Source organism: Rhinopithecus bieti, unplaced genomic scaffold (genome assembly GCF_001698545.2).
Source record: "Rhinopithecus bieti isolate Rb0 unplaced genomic scaffold, ASM169854v2 scaffold_24996, whole genome shotgun sequence".
Taxonomy (NCBI): domain Eukaryota; kingdom Metazoa; phylum Chordata; class Mammalia; order Primates; family Cercopithecidae; genus Rhinopithecus; species Rhinopithecus bieti.
The window spans coordinates 64,313-71,342 of NW_016811678.1; positions in this window are offsets into that span (position 1 = coordinate 64,313).

Consider the following 7,030-nt stretch of genomic DNA (forward strand, 5'->3'; position numbering starts at 1 on the left):
GTGTTTTTTTGAGATGGAGTCTCCCTCTGTCACCCAGGCTGGAGTATAGTGGCACAATTTCGACTCACTGCAACCTCTGCCTCCCAGGTTAAAGCAATTCTCCTGTGTTAGCCTCCTGAGTAGCTGGGATTACAGGTGTACACCACCAGACTTGGCTAATTTTTGTGTTTTTAGTAGAGACAGGGTTTCACCATGTTGCCCAGGCTGGTCTCGAACTCCTGACCTCAGGTGATCTGCCTGCCTTGGCCTCCCAAAGTGCTGAGATTACAGGCGTGAGCCACTGTGCCTGGCCAAGATTTTTTTTCTTCGTTTGTTTGTTTGTTTTTGTTTTTGTTTTGAGATGGAGTCTCTCTCTGTCACCCAGACTGGAGTGCAGTGGTGCGAGCTCAGTTCACTGCAACCTCTGCCTCCCGAGTTCAAGCAATTCTCCTGCCTCAGCCTCCCGAGTTGCTGGGATTACAGATGGCCACTACCACACCTCACTAATATTTTTATTTTTAGTAGAGACGGGGTTTCACCATGTTGCCCAGGCTGGTCTCAAACTCCTGACCTCAGGTGATCCGCCCCCCTTGGCAAGATGGCTTTTTAGGACACTAGCCTGCCATCTTGTCAGTTTGCTGGCTCTCCAAAATAAAGGCATCTTCCTTGCCCCACAGCTTGTTTCTTGACTTATTGGCTGCTGTGCAGTGAGCAGTACAAGCTTTGGACTCGGTAACACAACTGACTAGTTTCACTTTGAAGAACAACTCACCAAAGTGAAAGATTCACCAAGCTTAGGCCAGGTGTGGTGGCTCATGCCTGTAATCCCAGCACTTTGGGAGGCTGAGGCGGGCAGATCACAAGGTCAGGAGATCGAGACCATCCTGGCCAACATGGTGAAACCCCGTTTCTACTAAAATATACAAAAAATTAGCTGGGCGTGGTGGCTGGCACCTGTAGTCCCAGCTACTCGGGAGGCTGAGGCAGGAGAATGGCATGAACCCGGGAGACGGAGCTTGCAGTGAGCCGAGATCGAGCCACTGTACTCCAGCCTGGGCGACAGAGTGAGACTCAGTCTCAAAAAACAAAAAACAAAAAAAAAAACAAAAAAACAGTTCAAATGTGGCCTTTGAAAGGTGTATTGGGTCTGTCAGTATATAGTATATAAAATGTATGAAAGAGTAGGCTGTTCAAGAGTTAAGTTTGTAAAGTTGAGTACTGTCTGCATATACATGGCACGCCCTTTACCTGTATCACAGTATATTCAAAATTCTTCTCTTTTTTTTTTTTCTTTTAGACAGGGTCTCGCTCTGTCACCTAGGCTAGAGTGCAGTGGCATGATCACAGCTCACTGCAGCCTTGACCTCCTCAAGCGAACCTCCCACCTCAGCCTCCTGGGTAGCTGGGACTACAGGTATGAGCCACAACACTCACCTAATTATTTTTATTTTTATTTTAGAGACAGGGTCCCACAATGTTGCCCAGCTGGTCTGGAACTCCTGGGTACAAGCGATCCACCCACCTTGGCCTCCAAAAATGCTGAGATTACAGGTGTGAACCACTGCACCTGGCCTCCAATCTCCTCAAAATTCAGAACCTTACCTTTCTATCACTGTAACACTTTCTCCCTCATAGGATGTATGGTAATTATCAAGAAAGGCAGAAAGGGCGAAGATTTCTAGCATTTCTCTTGAAGTCCCATTTGGTGCTTGCATCTTATTTTGGGGTACACTTGACATCTTGACATATGGAGTACTTGTCAGGTAGGCTTACAACAGTCTTAGAGTGATCGTGTGGGTAATCTTGATGACAGATATGATCATTCAATTCTAACCAAAATGTAGCATCCAGACATAAAAATAAGACAGCTGCTTACATTGGATAAATCCTGCATGAAAGGGAAGATAAAGGTGCCCACTTCTGATAATCTGTCCCAAATCAAGGCAGTAAAATTCCTGCAGAGAAAAAGAACAAAGAGTGTCTGCCAGCTGCTGGCCTGTATTAGAGAGGGCTCTTTCTAGGGGCACCAGAGGGAATGGAGTGCATTTCATACTGTAAGCCTTTTAAAGCCCAAATCTATTTGAGGCTTTACCTGAAATCTATTTGATGATATACCTTTTAAGTCCACTCAACTGCATTAATTAGGACTTTTGTTGCAAGTGACAGAAACCCAATTCAAACTAGCTTAAGTCTAAAGGCAGATTTATGGACTGTCTCTTGGAACTCATGAACAAGATAGTTCTATCTCTCAGAACTCATTGGCCTTAAGAACTATATGGAGTCAGAGACTCAAACACCACTCTCCTCTTTTGTTATCTCTGTGTCTCTTTGAGATTTATCATTTTTTCTCAGCAATTCCCCCAATCCTTAGTTCACATAATCTGAAGCATGGTTACAGGGAGCTCCTAAATTTTATATTTTGCAACCAAAGAGAGCTTGGTTCAACTCTCTTTCAGTCTCTGTTCCAAAAATCTGTGAAGGGACATTTATTGGATCGGCTTGGGGCAGGTGCCTTCCCTTGAATCAATCAGGACAAGTTCACATGATAATCTGGCAACCTAGAAAAAGGAAGTAAGGAGCAGAGGCAGCTCCTAGAAGACAAGTAGTGCCAGACCAGCATTCCCACAGATGTTCTCTGAACCAACAACCCTGACATTCTGATGTTTTCTTTTGCATTCATTAATATTTGTGTGAGTCTGGAGACATATACCACGTTCATGGATTGGAACACTCAATATTGTAAAGATCAGTTCTTCTTAAATTGATTTGTAGATTACATGTAATCCTTATCAAAGTCTCAATATATTTCTTTCTTCTTCTCCTTTTTTTTTTTTAGCGAACCACCACCATCAGGATGAATCTCAACACATTTCTTAATAAATATTGACAAGCTGATTCTATTTTTTTTTTTTTAATTTTTTAGACAGGGTCTTGCTCTGTTGTCTAAGTTGGAGTATAGTGGTGCAATAATAGCTCACTGCAACTTCAAACTCCTGGGTTCAAGTGATACTGCCTCAGCCTCTCAAAGTGCTAGGATTACAGATGTGTGCCACCACGCCTGGCTAATTCTAAATTTATATGAAAATGCAAAGGGCCAAGAATAGCCAAAATACTGGCTTGTTCTGAAAGCTCTGGTCTATGAGATGATTTACTTCTTACTGACTTCAAGATGTGATAAAAGGCTGGGCACAGTGGCTCATGCCTGTAATCCCAACACTGGGAGGCCAAGGTGAGAGGATCACTTGAGGTCAGGAGTTGGAGATTGGTCTAGGCAACATGGCAAGAGCTTGTCTCTTTAGAAAAAGTTAAAAAAAAAAAAATTAGCTGGGCATGACACACACCTGTAGTCCCATCTATCCAGGAGGCTGAGGCAGGAGGATTATTTGAACCCAGGAGTTCAAGGCTATAGTGCCCTACGATTACACCACTGCATTCCAGTGTGGGCAACATAGTGAGACCCGTCTCTCAAAAAATAAAAATAAAAATAAAAAAAGAAAGAACAAAAACCTAGCAGAATATGTTGCCCATAGCTAGTCTTCACTCAGTGATGTCCATCTGGCCACACAGTAGCTCTCAGAAAAAAACATTAATTAGTTCACCGATAGAGCAAGGAAACTCACTCATTAGCTTTAGGTCTGTTTTAGGGGAAATGGCATAATTGTCTAAAATATGATCGAGTTACTCAAGAAGCATTCATTGAGAATGTATTCTGTTTATATTCCACCCTACTCCTTCTACCAGTCTTCAGCATCCTGGTTTTCCAGCATTCTTGTACACTATGCCTTTTGTTTTGTTTTGTTTTTTGAGACAGTCTCACTCTTTCACTCAGGCTGGAATGCAGTGGCGCCATCACAGCTGAAGGCTCACTACAACCTCCACCTCCTGGATTCAAGTGATTCTCACGTTTCAGCCTCCTGAGTAGCTGGGATTACAAGCACATGCCAACATGCCCATCTAATTTTTGTATTTGAATTAGAGACAGGGTTTCACCACAGTGGCTAGGCTGGTCTTAAACTCCTGATATCAAGTGATCCGCCCGCCACAGCCTCCCAAAGTCCTGGGATTATAGGTGTGAGCCACTGCACCCAGCCTGCTGCGCCATCTTTAAATATGGAAATACTGGTATTTTTGTTGGTGTAACACTATTGTTTTGGCCTAAATATGCAATATGAATTATTTTGTGCTGAGACTGTTCATGGAGTTTTTTGATTCTCTAAAATTCCAAATTGAACAAAGATACACTTAATTTAAAAATAATTTTTCTGGCCGGGTGCGGTGGCTCACACCTGTAATCCCAGTGCTTTGGGAGGCCAAGGCGGGCGGATCACGAGGTCATGAGACCAAGACCATCCTGGCCAACATGGTGAAACCCCGTCCCTACTAAAAAAAAAAAAAAATACAGAAAATTAGCCAGGCGCGGTGGCGGGCACCTGTAGTCCCAGCTACTGGGGAGGCTGAGGCAGGAGAATAGCACGAACCCAGACGATGGAGCTTGCAGTGAGCCGAGATGCACAACTGCACTACAGCCTGGGTGACAGAGTGAGACTCTGTCTCAAAATAATAATGATAATAATAATAATAATAATAATAATAATAATAATAATTTTTCCAGGCTGGGTGCAGTGGCTCATGCCTGTAATCCCAGCACTTTGGGAGACTGAGGCAGGTGAATCACATGAGGTCTGAAGTTCAAGACCAGCCTGGCCAACATGGCAAAACCCTGTCTTTACGAAAAATACAAAAATTAGCTGGGCGTGGTGGCACAAATATTATTTGAGACTCTGTTTCAAATAATAATAATAATTTTTCCATATTTCACACTTTTTTTTTTGAAGACCGAGTCTCACTCTGTTGCTCAGGCTGGAGTGTAGTGGCTTGATTTCGATTTCGGCTTACTGCAACCTCCACCTCCCAGGTTCAAGTGATTCTCCTGCCTCAGCCTCCCAAGTAGCTGGGATTACAGGCGTGCACCACCATGCCCAGCTAATTTTATATATTTAGTAGAGATAGGGCTTCACCATATTAACCAGGCTAATCTCAAACTCCCAACCTCTGGTGATCCACCTGTCGTGGCCTCCCAAAGTGCCAGGATTACAGGCGTGAGTGACCGTGCCTGGCCCATATTTCACACTTCTTTCCTTTTTTTTTTTTTTTTTTTTGAGATGGAGTCTTACTCTGTGCCAGGCTGGAGTACACTGGCGCAATCTCGGCTCACTGCAACCTCCACCTCCTGGGTTCAAGTGATTCCCCTGCTTCACCCTCCCTAGTAGCTGAGACTACAGGCGCGTGCTACCACACCCAGCTAATTTTTTTTTGTATTTTGTTAGAGACAGGGTTTCACCATGTTGGCCAGGATGGTCTCAATCTCCTCTCCTGACCTCGTGATCCCCCCGCCTCAGCCTCCCAAAGTGTGGGATTACGGACGTGAGCCACTGTGCCTGGCCACTGATGCAATAATAATATTCTTTTTTGTTGTTGTTGTTTTGAGACAGAGTCTCGCTCTTATTGTCCAGGCTGGAGTGTAATGGCACAATCTCAGCTCACTGCAAACTCTGCCTCCCAGGTTCAAGCAACTCTGCCTCAGCCTACAGAGTAACTGGGATCACAGGCACGCGCCACCACACCTGGCCAATTTTTGTACTTTTAGTAGAGACACGGTTTCGTCATGTTGGCCAGGCTGGTCTTGAACTCCTGGCCTCAGCTGATCCGCCCGCCTGGCCTCCCAAAGTGCTGGGATTACAGGCATGAGCCACCACGCACAACCAATAATAATATTCTTAACTCTGGTTCAAAGACTTTTTGAAGAAGCAGATAATGAGCATGACAGAATTGGAAGTGATTTGGGGAATCGATTAAAATCTCCATCTAGGACGGGTGCGGTGGCTCACACCTGTAATCCCAGCACGTTGGGAGGCCAAGGCAGGCGGATCACTTGAGGTCAAGAGTTCGAGACCAGCCCAGCCAACATGGTGAAACCCCATCCGTACTAAAAATACAAAAATTTGTCAGGCATATTGGTGTGCACCTGTAATCCCAGCTACTGGGGAGGCTGAGCCATGAGACTCACTTGAACCAGGGAGGTGGAAGTTACAGTGAGCCAAGATCTCGCCACTGCACTCCAGCCTGGGTGACAGAGGGGAGACTCCGTCTCAAAAAAAAAAACCAAAAACAAAAACAAAAAAAACCCATCCATACGTTATGAAACTGAAAGATCAAAAGAAAGCAGAACGATTTTATTTGGAGCAAAACACACTGCTCGCTGTCAATAGAAAGCTTGCAGTCCTAAGTTCAGCACAGTGGCTCACGCCTGTAATCCTAGCACTTTGGGGGACCGAGGCAGGCAGATCACGAGGACAGGAGATCCAGACCATCCTGGCTAACACAGTGAAACCCTGTCTCTACTAAAAATACAAAAAATTAGCCGGGCTTGGTGGCGGGCGCCTGTAGTCTCAGCTACTCTGGAGGCAGGAGAATGGCGTGAACCCGGGAGGCAGAGCTTGCAGTGAGCAGAGATCGCGCCACTGCACTCTAGCCTGGGTGACAGAGGGGAGACTCCGTTTCAAAAAACAACAACAACAACAAAAAACATTGCAGTCCGAACGTTTCCCCCGAGAATTCTGTCAGGTAATCTAAAAGTTAGCAAAATGAAATGGGATTATTTAAAGATGAAGGACTTAAAGAGAAATATTTGGCCAGGTGTGGTGGCTCATACTTGTAATTCCAGCACCTTGGGAGGCCAAGGCGGGTGGATCACCTGAGTTCAGGAGTTCGAGACTAGCCTGGCCAATATGGTGGAACCCATCTCTACTAAAAATACAAAAATTAGCCGGGCATGGTGGTGGGTGCCTGTAATCTCAGCTACTCAGGAGGCTGAAACAAGAGAATTGCTTGAACCAGGAGGAGGAGGTTGCAGTGAGCCGTGATTGTGCCATGGCACTCCAGCCTGGGGGACGAAAGTGAAACTCCATCTCAAAATATACATATATATTTTATATATATTTAAATATACATATATATTTTATATATATTTAAATATACATATTTTATATAT